Below are 12,349 nucleotides of genomic sequence, written 5' to 3'. Positions count from 1 at the left end.
TTTACTATTTCTTTTATATTAAATCTCATATATATATATATATATATATATATATATATATATATATATATATATATATATATATATATATATATATATATATATATATATATATATATATATATATATATATATATATATATACTATCTTTATTTTTGAGTAATAATTGTGTATATATATTTATTCTATTTCTCGAAAATGGCTCAATGTTTTTTTCGGCAAAATTGGTATCTAGGGACATTTTCGCATAAAAAAAATGATCTAGATAGGCCATTAGTTTGAGAAAAATCGTTAAGAGCCTGAATTTTGGTAAAATGTTACTACATCATATAAGCACTTCTTATGACATCATGTATGGCATCATATAAATACTTCCTTATATGATGTCATGTATAGCATGAATAAAATTGTCGAGTTTCCATTGTAACAGTTATTTATATAATATAGTTTCTATTGGAAGGCACAAAAAGCTAAAACTTGCAGTTGCAGTTACTATAAATGATGATTCTTTGGAACCAACACCTGAACTAACGTGTCAAAAATGAAAATGAAGAGCAAAGACATAGACGGTTAGAAGATATGCGAAAGCGACAATTAGAGCGATTTTGACATAGATAAGGTCATCAATACCTACCATACCTTTGAAAATCAATAATATGGACTGGATAAATCGTTGAAAGCAAAAGAAGTTTTTGTCCCACCACCTGAACCATTAAAACAAACAAAGGTTCGGCAATATGTCTTCTATAATGACAAAACACAAGCCAAGGCAAAAGAAGAAGTTTTTGTCCCACCCCCTGAACAACTAAAAGAAACAAAGGTGGTCGTCAATGCCTTCCATACCTTATAAAATCAAAAACTCGGAATAGACAAATCTTTGGAATAAAAAGAAGTTTTTGTCCCACCACCTGAACAATTGAAAGAAACAATGGTTCGGCGATATGTCTTTCATAATGAAAAAAAGACAAGAAGAGGAAAAAGTTAAAGGTCCAATACAAAAAAAATTTAATTATTCAAAGTCACCACTTCTAATTTAAGGTCCATTTGGACGTCATGACATCAAGAAAAGGCTCAAATTATCTGCGTTTAGAAGACAAGCGACAGTGAGAATCTATATATAGAAGACTGACGTGTACCTAGTGCCGGGTATATATATATATATATATATATATATATATATATATATATATATATATATATATATATATATATATATATATATATATATATATATATATATATATATATATATATATATATATATATATATATATATATATATATATATATATATATATATGTATATATATATATATATATATATATATATATATATATTAAGTATATATATACAAATATATATGTATAAATATATATATATATATACATATATTATATATATATATATATATATATATATATATATATATATATATATATATATCGACGGTTTTTATATATATAAAAACCGTTCGGTTTATATATATAAAAAATCGACGGTTTATATATATAAAAAATCGACGGTTTATATATATAAAAAATCGACGGTTTATATATATAAAAAATCGACGGTTATATATATATATATATATATATATATATATATATATATATATATATATATATATATATATATATATATATATATATATATATATATATATATAAATATATATATATATATTTATATAAATAAATGAGACCTAACTTTTTGAAAGCAGTTCTGGAAGTCCTTCTGATTATCAAGAAATAGCTTTCAAAAAGTAAGCAATAATAATAAAATGCCGCGTAATATATTACTTCCAAGCTAGGTAATGTAAGTGATTAAAGCTATTTAGTATCTTTTTAACATTTAATAGTGGTGCTAATTTAATTTTTTTTTTATTTTTATACCGACTAAAAAAACTTTTTTATTAGTCTTGTCCCACTAGTAGTTATATCAATAAATAAGCTTTGTCTATACTATGTAGTGTCATTGCTAAAATATCTGCTTTTTCAACATAAAGAAAGAGATGGAAATTCAGTTTTTAATGGTCGTATTGTAAATGTTTTTAATATCTCAAAATTATACAAATTCGTTTATTTAGCCAATGTTTGGCTTTCATCAATACATATGAGGGATATAAAGTTTTTGATTATGTCCATTCGCTCTCCAAAAGGAATTTCCGCCCAACTGATCCTTTCATCACAAAGTATTAATGAATTAGCAATGTTATGAGTAGTGAGTCATACTTCAATCTTAGTCTTTCTGAAGTTTCAATTGATGATTATGTTTGAATAGTAATTGGAAACTTAGTCAAATATGTTTTTGCAGAAAATAAAATTTGTTTCCATCGTCTTGAGAATCAGGAAAGTGTTTACGATACCGATTCTTAAATGCTTTCAGTTCCCTGTCCTCAACTCAGAATAATTGCCCGAATACTACTATCTACTCTTAATTAATGCCTTTAAGTTGGATGGTCCTCAGCCATCTCCCTCTCCCTTAAATCTCAGTATTTTTGTGATTTTCCTCTTAATTTTCAGTGTCTTTTTTTTTTTTTTGGTTCGTATATAATAATTCTCAGCATATTCAACATATTCAGATCATGTATTTTGCTTGTTTGTAATGTTTATATTACTCGTTTTTTTTTTTTTTTTTTTTTTTTTTTTTTTTTTTTTGGTGTTAATGTTGCTTATGAGTCTCTTGTAATAGGATATCATTTTAGCGTTTTGCCAATCTTTTTATTATGATTTTGAGTTCCAATGACTATAACTAAGAAATAAACAATTAAAGTGGCAGCTTTTCTTGGTTGCCCCTTGAGGGACAACCTTGTAAAGAAGAACCACGGCCCATTGTAACCAAAAATTAAAAAAAAACACTTCTTGAAAAAACTATGATTTTGATTTATCATAACGGTAAAAATTTATCCGTATTTCAAAAAAACAGCCTGAGCGTCGAAAATGGCGTCGGATCGAAAAGAAAACTGTACAATTGGAATCGCCATTGTCGAAAACACAAAAGCTACAGTCCTTCACCTTGAACAACAAGGAATTTCAGTTTTCCTTGCATGGGTAGCACTGATGTCCCCTTTTTTTTTTATCTTCACCGCTAGTGGATTACTGGAGCGTCATAGACAGCTTTTGCAGGGTTTGTTTCACAGGAAGTTGCAATATCTAGTGCCTTTCGTTATTAACAAAAGATAATGTTAACAAAAGGTATAACTTACAACCCTTGCACTGAAGACTGTGGTGGGAGTCTCCTGCTCAAAGATATAATTTCAAGAACTTTCAACAGCGTTTAACAAAATGGCTATCTCAAAATTTTGATTGGATGTGTTTGGGGAAAAGGTGGGCGTGAAAGGGGTGTTAGTTGCCTTCCAATCACTTTCGACTATTAAAAAGGGCACTAGCCATTTCCAATCGAATGAGCCCTTTTTGAAGTTTCTAAGACTACGCTTTCTATAAAAATCTTATATGCCCCCAGGGCATAACTTACAACCCTTGACCTGAGGGCTGGGGGGGGGGGGGGTTGTCGAGGGCTGTGGGGGGTTGTCATCCTCAAAGACCTAGTTTCCAGAACTTTCAACTACGTTGAACAAAATGGCTATCTAAAAATTTTGATTGAATGTTTTTTTTTTTTTTTTTTTTTTTATAAATATGGCTATCTAAAAATTTTGATTGGAGGTGTTTGTGGAAAAGATGGGTGGGAGAGGGGGATTAGTTGCCCTCCAAGCACTTTCGACTATTAAAAAGGGCACTAGCCCTTTGAATTTCCAATCAAACGAGCCTTTTTTGAAGTTTCTCGACAACGCTTCCTATACAAACCTTATATACCCCCAGGGCATAACTTCCAACCCCCACCCCGAGGGCTGGGGGGAGTTTCCTCCTCAAAAACACAATCCCCACCTGGACATCAACCACGCTGAACAAAAGGCTAACTCAAAATTCCGATTGGACGCGTCTGGGGAAATGGTGGCCGTGGAAGGGGTGTCAGCCGCCCTCTATTGAATATGTTTGGGGAAAAGGTGGGCGTGAGAGGGGGGTTAGTTGCCCTCTAATCACTTTCGACTATTAAAAAGTGCACTAGCCCTTTGAATTTCCAATCGAATGAGCCCTTTTTGAAGTTTCTACGATAAAGCTTTCTTTAAAAACCTTATATGCCTCCAGAGCAAAACTTACAACCCTTACCCTGAGGGCTGTGGGGGTAGTGTCCTCCTCAAAAACATAATTTCTATCTTGAAATCAACTACGTTAAACAAAATGGCTATCTCAAAATTTTTAATTGGATGTGTTTGGGGAAATGGTGGGTGTGGAAGGGGTGTTATTTACCTTCTAATCGCTTTCGACTATTAAAAAGAGCACTAGCCATTCCAATTTCCAATCGAATGAGCCCTTTCGAAGTTTCTACGACAGCTTCTTTGATGCGAAGTGCCCTGGTCTAGAAAGAAAAACTAATACGTTGTGCCAACATCGTTCTTTACTCAGGCAACGCTATTGCGCTGCCTATGATTGACTGTTTATGCGTTTAGGTATAAATGCGGCACTGTGTGGCAGTATGACCCCTAGTCCAGGATGGGTAATTATATAGCTTTTTAATAGTTCTAAGCCGATTTGATGTCCCTGGATTTTGGATTGGCCAATTAGCTAATTCTATTGTGCGGCACAAAATGGCAGTATTCGGCACTTTTCTGTGGTACGATATGAGACTTGTAGGCTATAACTATACTTTGTCAATAATCTTAAACCGATTGGCTATCACAGAATTTTCACTTATCAAAATTTTATCCCTGCTGGGTCAACATTTTTGACTTGCAATCCAAAATTGGCAGTAGTTTTCACTTTCCTGTTGGACGGTCTCTTTTATTACTCTATCGCTCTTTACTAGATTACAGCTGTTGGTGCAATAACGAAAAGGGCATTAGAACTTATAATTTTCATTTTTATGAGCCCTTTCTCGAGTTACTACGTTTATTACTTTCATATGATCACCTTGGAACAATAAAACAGCACTCAAATGAACAAGCACCCATTATCAAATTTCCTGGGAAAACGCCATTTTTATTTTTGTTTTTGCATATAGCAACTTGAAGCCGCTGCTATAGAGTACTTTTGTTCGAATATGCTGCAATTTTCATCAAGATCCCGCCCCTTTAAGGGGCGTTTCCTCTTTTTTTCTTAAGTTACGCATATTTCCTCTAACTTTTAACTTTATATCATTAATTTTAACTTAACTAATTCTACATTTTTTTAGTCAATGCATAAATTAGATTGTTTTGATTTATGTATTGCTATCAAAATTCTTTGATTTGTATTTTTTATAAAAATTATCTATTTCGACACTAACTTAGAGTATCGGTTGCTATAGACGCATTTTATTCTTGACTTAAAGTTCGTTGCCACGAACTGCTTGTTAAAAAAGAAAAGAAAAAAAGGCAAGTAAAAATGACTTGAACTTTTCTGGATTTCATTAATCAAAATTTTCTTCCAACGATAAATCGATAGGTATGAAAGCTCTTCTTTAGAAATCTCGAGTTTTGAATTTTGTAAACGTTACTAACTCGAATTAAAAGGTTTTATTATATCATTCGAATTTTTCCTGGAAAATGAAAGTCATACTCACGAAAGCATTTTTAGAATTTTCTAACTTATGATCGAGCAAAGATAATATATGACATAGGAAAACCGTTCAGGCTTTTCTTAGTTAGAATCTAGTAAAGAGCAAGCGATAGCTGTCAACGAGAGCGAACCTGTTGTTAATAATTGTAATGAAGTCTTGCAAAATCACCAGAGGACTAAAATAAACACAAGACCAAGAAGAATTGCAGTTCTGGATGCTAATCAAAAGATTATTTCACAACAAAATAGTTAATTTCATATCATTTTCTTATTTTTTATCCAGTTGCTTCTGTGTGTTCCCCGAAGTCACTCGAAATTGTTTATAGAAATACCCCGTGATGTCCAATCGTAGTAGTATTAATTATATACATAGATATTGGTTTGTTTGTTTTTAGTTTTAGATTTCATATGTTTTAATTTAGACTATATCAGATTTTATCTTTAGTTTCTTCTATATTTAGTGCTAAAGACGCCTTGTTTTATACAGGCGAAATACCCGCCGTTTTTCTTCTACTAGTCTTAGTCCCGTTAGTTATGTTCTTCGTTATAAGATTTTTTCACTCTTTGTTTTAGCGATATCTGTAATGTTTTTGAAGGTATTGTTTTTACAAATGTAAATAATATTGTTCACACTACACTACTTACAGAAACATTTTAGCATAATGTTGTGACGTGAAAAAACTTAAGTTCATAATTACGTCGTTAGACATAGAATGGAAATACTACTACTATTAACAACTCACGGCAGCTCCAAACCCCCTAAGGCCAGCATAACTCTGCATGCTCCTCCACCCAAACCTAAACCCCTCACCATAAGATCTAATTTTCATTAATTTTTTCCTATGGACTCTTCTAAACCCTTTTGGGGACGACCTGCCTTTGTTTGGCCCCAAATGAATGGCCAAAAAGTACAATCCTTAGCAATATGCCATCCTTCATTCATGAAGAGGGTTCTAGCCATCTTAACCTTTCTGTCATTATAACCCTACACAATAGGGTCGAACCACATTTTATGGGCAGCTTATTGCTTAATATATGATGTTTATATGATATAGTTTGATATTTGATATGCCATTAATTGGACTTTCCGTAGATAATTCCTAAGTCCTCCTCAGCAGCCAATAGCACACTTGTGCACTGTGATCACCGTAGCTTCCAATATTCTAATCTTACTTCATAGCTTACATTCCTATTCTTGCCAACTTTCTTCTAGTGTGTAAAAAATACCCTTTGCTTTTTGCACCTTCCCTGTGTCCAGCCAGTTCCCTAGCAATACCCACCAGGTAAATAAACCTATATACTTGATCGCTTTGCTATTTAAATAATATAACCTATTTATCTTAATTTATTCCTTATCTAAGTAACTTAGTCTTCTTGACATTAATTTTCCAACCTATTCTTGCACCCTGAATCCACAACATCTCAAAAGATTCACTAACTTAGCCTACATTATTATTTAGGACTCTCAAATCATCTGCATAGTGTGAGTTTACAATAGTTTATCTTCTTATTTGACACCATGTTCCCATCTATGAAAATAATCCTCATCAACGGGATAGAACATAACCCTGCCTTCTGAGTCCATACCGAACCAACTACAAATGTCACTTCCCGGTAGCGATATTATTCTTGGACACATCACTTGCAATTTTAATGTACTTATCTGCTATAACATATGTTTACGTACAAGCAAGTAAAAAGTGCCACACGTATAACTAATCATTTTAATGTACTTATCTAGTATCAGAAGGAACGACAGCCTATAGCGTTGCCTATAGTAAAGAGCCACATGGCTTCAATTTATTATTATTTATTTAGTATTATTCTTTACAAGAAGCACTTCATATGGAAGGAATGGTCGTATAAATTTTGGAGGGGGTCATTCGATTGATAATCAGAAGTTCTAATGCCCCTTTTAAGAGTCAAAAGTGATCAGAAAGCAGCCAGTTTCCTCACAGCTTTTCCCCCAAATGCATCAGATCGAAATTTTGAGATACCCATTTTCGTTCAAAATAGTCCAAGAGTCAAATAAATATGCCTCCGGGGTTGACAAACCCCCGCCCACTGGGGCAAGAGCTCTAAGCTGTGCAAGTTGCCCATTGGTAACATATAATGTTGTTTATGGAAGGGGTGGTCGTATAAGCTTCGGAAGGGGATCATTCGATTTGAAATTGAAAGTCCTATTGCTCCTTTTAAGAGTCAAAAGTGATCGGAAGGTAAATAGCCCCCCCCCCCAAATGTATCCGATCAAAATTTTAAGATAGCCATTTTGTTCGAGATACACCAAAGGTCAAAGCACTATGCCTCCGAGGTTGACACACACCATCCCTCTCTAGCCTCCGGAACAAGGGATGTAAGTTATGCAAGTTGCCTATTACTAACATGGATTTTTACTGAAATAGATGTTTTCTTTTATCCTGGGTCTTCAAAAGGCTTACGATAAGGAATGCCGGAGACAATCAAACACACTTTGTGCGTGCTTGTTAAAAAAATGCGAATATCAGCAATAGCTAAAGAATGAATGAGTGTGCTAAGTTGAAACTTTCAAAAAATGTTGATGAGATGTTGAAGAGAGATTGGAAGGCAGCCAACCCCACTCCCTCCTTTGCCTTTTTAAGTCCCCCCTGTGCTAAAAACTGATCGAAATTTTGAAATTGTCATTTGGTTCAAACTAGTCAAAAGGCCTAATAGCTATACCTCCAGGGATACCATACCTCTCATAGCACCAGGACAAGGATTGTAGATTATACGATTTACCCGTTGTTTACGCGGAGGATTTTTCAGTAGGAAAAGGGGAAATACTAGATTCTTGGTGTATCCAAAAAGGCTAAGGACATTAAGGTGCAACTTTAAAGAACGTTGAGAGGTATGTTATGCTAAATCAAAAGGCACTCTGTGCATCCAGTTTATCAAAAAGGAAGATCTACAATATTTAAGAACGGCTGAGGGTATTGAACTGAAACTTTCAGGACATGTTGAGGGGGATGTTGAAAAATGGTTGGAGAGCTGCCGGACCCTTCCCGTGCCCTTTTAGTTGAACTCCCTCCGAAATGATTTGTTCAAAATTTTGAAATGGACATCTTGTTCAAAATAGTCTAAACCTCAAATCACTATGCCTGTGGGTATGGCATAACCCCCACAGCTTTGGAGAGGGATTGCGAACACAAGAAAACATACTCTGTGCGTGCTGGTTGTCAGAAGGGCGTGCCATCAACATCTAAGGAACGGTTAAGGGCATTAAGTTGAAAAATTCAGGGGATGTCGAGAGGGATTTTAAAGACCTATTGGAAGGCAGCCAGCCCCCTTGCCCTTTTTAGGTGCTCCCCTCCCTCATCACTGATAAAAATCTTGAAAAAAGTGATTTTGTTCAAGATAGTCAAAAGGTCTAGTAGCTATGCCTCCGGGGATGAATGCGATTCTAGGTGTGTTCGAAAAAGCTAAGGTTATTAAGGCGAAATTTCAGGGAATGCTGATAGGCATGTTAAACTAAAGTCTTTAGGAAGAACTAACAAAAATAAATGAATATTTGATATATAATGATAGTAACTGCTGAAAGCTCTACAATTCAAAATTTTATTACACTGTAATCTTTATTTGTATTTATCAATTTTGTAAATATAAAAGAAAATATTTGTGATATAATTCGTTTTCAGTAAACTGCAAATGACGCTAAAGGCTATAGACTTTTACGGTTAAGCGAGGGGGGGGGGCAGTAGCCAAGCTCCTGTTTGTAGTGATTTTTTTTTGTTTTAAGTGTGGCTTGAATATTCAATTTAATTTTTACTGGTTTTAAAATTTATTTATTCATTTATATTATTAGCCTACCTGTTATCTTTGTGTTTGCTATAATTGTATATTTAGTTTGTGTTCGTTTTGGGTTTTGTTCATTCTTTAATAGCAATTAAATAAAAAAAAGTTTTTTTTTAACTGAAAGTAAGGAACGACGTTAAAACTTAAAACGAACAGGAATTATTCCGTATATGAATGGGGCTGTCCCCTCCTCACCGCCTCGCTTTTTACGCTAGAAGTTTGACTTTCTCACAACTCTATTTTTTTTTAAACAACAAACTTTAGCGTAAAGAGCGAGGCGTTGAGGAGGGGACGGCCCCATTCATATACGAAATAATTCCTGTTCGTTTTAAGTTTTAACGTCGTTCCTTACTTTCAGTAAAAAAAACTTGTTTTTTTTTATCTAATTTTTGAACGTTTTTGAATTAATGCAGGTTTTGATCTTGGCTCACCGTACATGAATAATTAATATTAATTTACTTTTATTTGGTTAAATGGCTTTCTCGAAACTTGTTTAATTTTATTTACGAACGCTTTATTAGTAATAAATATACGTAACTTACGAATTAACTTACGTAACGAACTTCTATATTCATATATATTTAATACGTATATTAAGGGATTGCCCCCTAGTCAGAACCTTGCTCTTTAAGCTAAAGTTCGAATTTTGTTCCAATTCTTTAAAAATGACCACTTAATCACAAAGGCCGTTAATTAGAATAAATAGCTCTTATGAAAGTACTAAAAAATATATGCCTTAAAGAGCGAGGTATTGACTAGGGGGTGAACCCAATCATATATGTAATATTTTCTGTTCTTTTTAAGTTTTGATGTAGCTTCTGTTGCAGTTGAAAAGCTTGTTTTTTTATATCTACTTTCTGATATTTTTTTAAATAATGCTGGGAAATCCGGCGTCCCCTTCATAGCAATGTCCATTCCCCCATGAAAACTTCCTTCGTGGAAAGATCCTCTCACATAACCCCCTACCTCCCCCCCCCCCCACTACCAGAAAAAATCCCCCCTGAAAACGTCTGTATACTTCCCAATAAACAATACAATATGTTAACATTGGGTAAAGTTCATAACTTTCAGCCCTCCCCACGGGGACTTCGGGGGATTAAGTCATCCTAAAAGACATACTTATAATATTTTCTAACATGCTGAACGAAATGGCTATCTCAAAATTTTGATCGGATGACTTTGGGAAAAAAATGAGCCTGGGAGGGGGCCTAGTTGCCCTCCATTTTTTTGGTCACTTAAAAATGGCACTACAACTTTTAATTCCCATTCCAATGAGCCCTCTCACGATGTTCTAGGACCACTGGGTCGATACGGTCACCCCCGGAAATAAATACAAAAAAACAAATAAACACGCATCCGTGATCTTTCTTCTGGCAAAAAATGCAAAATTCCACATTTTTATAGATAGGAGATTGCAACCTCTACAGTAGGGTTCTCTGATACGCTGAGTATGATGGTGTGATTTTCATTAAGGTTTTATAGCTTTTAGGGGGTCTTTCCCCCTTTTTTCGAAAATCAGCCAAATTTTCTCAGGCGCGAGGAACTTTGATGGGTAGGACTTGATGAAACTTATATATTTGAAATACATCAAAAGAATGTATTGATGTATTGTTTTGATGTTTCTAGAGTTTCGATTACCATTGAGCCGGGTCGCTCCTTACTTACAGTTCGTTACCACGAACTGTCTGATTTCTGATTGTTTTGTTTGAACTATTATAGGAATTTGTTTTTGCTGGTCTTCAGTTTAATATGGCAATTTACTTTTCTTTGAACAATTTTTTTTTGGAAAGTTCTTTTAATTAATAACGTAGAAGGCTAGGAACTTCACTAAAGCTTCTCTGTGGAGTGAATTGAATGCCTGTTTAAAGTTTCCAAAACTGAGGGTTAAAGGAGTCTAGTTATTCAGTCACTTCCAAATTATTCACTGAGAGTGAAAATTTTGTTGACGCATATCCTCGCCTTCCTAAGCTCTCTCTTCCTACGCTCTTCCCTTCAAAATTGTCTATAGCATCTTTTAGTCTATGAAGTATCATTATTCGAAGTAATTTGCCTCCTACAGAAATCAAGGTAATGCTTCTGTAATTACCGAATTCACTTTTTTCATCTTTTTTTAAAGGCTTTGGTCAAAGTTTCCTGAAGTCAACTAGGCCAAGAGGCTTTGTGCAAGTTATATCTTGGTCATTACGTCATTACCTGCACTCGGCGATGCTCTCCTACCAACAAAAGTCAGCAATTTGAAGCCTATTAACACATAGTCATTAAATAGTCACACCGGCAACTATCTTACTACTATGAGGAGGCAACATAGTATAAATAATATAGCTAGGGAGCAATTATTCAGCCAAAACAAAACAACTAAAACAAACAAAACCCAGAAGAAATATCAATTGGTCAAAATCAAGTGACATTCTTTTTTTTTACTAGGCTGTAATTTTTTAGAGCGCTCCCTCTCCTAGAGGGCATCTTCCAGCACAGTTTGCAGTCACGGTTCTGGTTAGGTAAATTTGTGAAAGCTTCAGGATAGGGGCAGGGCAAGGAGCTTGTAACATAGTGGGAACTACCCAATCATATCTCAACACGGGAACAGTCCTACTCCTTTTATACCCTGCTGATTCTCGTCAAATGTTTTTTTTTCTTAACAAATTGCATTTTACCTCAGTGCTATCATGACGGCTTTGTAAATAATGACAGCATTGGCTTCCAATTGGGTCCTTAACCATCTCTACGATTTTTCAGTCGCCTGCTAACCCTGGTGAAAGAGAGAGAGGGAGAGCAAATACACTTATCGTTGTATTTCAGTGCTACCCAACCTAAAATGTGATTTCTTTAACTTTTAAAATGGAGGATTGAAAATTCCTAGCTATGGGTTTCCGGACATGGGAATTTCAATAGTATGCTTTTTATTTCTACCTGCCTCTATTTTTGAGAGTTTTCTAGCTCCTT

At 34.3% G+C, this 12,349-nt stretch overlaps 1 protein-coding gene across 1 annotated transcript in view; it reads left to right on the top strand.

Annotated features, from left to right (window-relative positions):
* Window positions 1-12,349, top strand: part of Polr1C (RNA polymerase I and III subunit C) — a 137,583-nt gene that overhangs the window by 81,819 nt on the left and 43,415 nt on the right. The gene's annotated exons all lie outside the window — the stretch shown is intronic.

This window comes from Artemia sp. Qi Xiang Cuo, chromosome 7 (genome assembly GCF_049724085.1).
Source record: "Artemia sp. Qi Xiang Cuo chromosome 7, ASM4972408v1, whole genome shotgun sequence".
Taxonomy (NCBI): Eukaryota; Metazoa; Arthropoda; class Branchiopoda; order Anostraca; family Artemiidae; genus Artemia; species Artemia sp. Qi Xiang Cuo.
The sequence above is the reverse complement of the archived record's forward strand: the minus strand, read 5'-3'. Positions and strand labels throughout refer to the sequence as shown.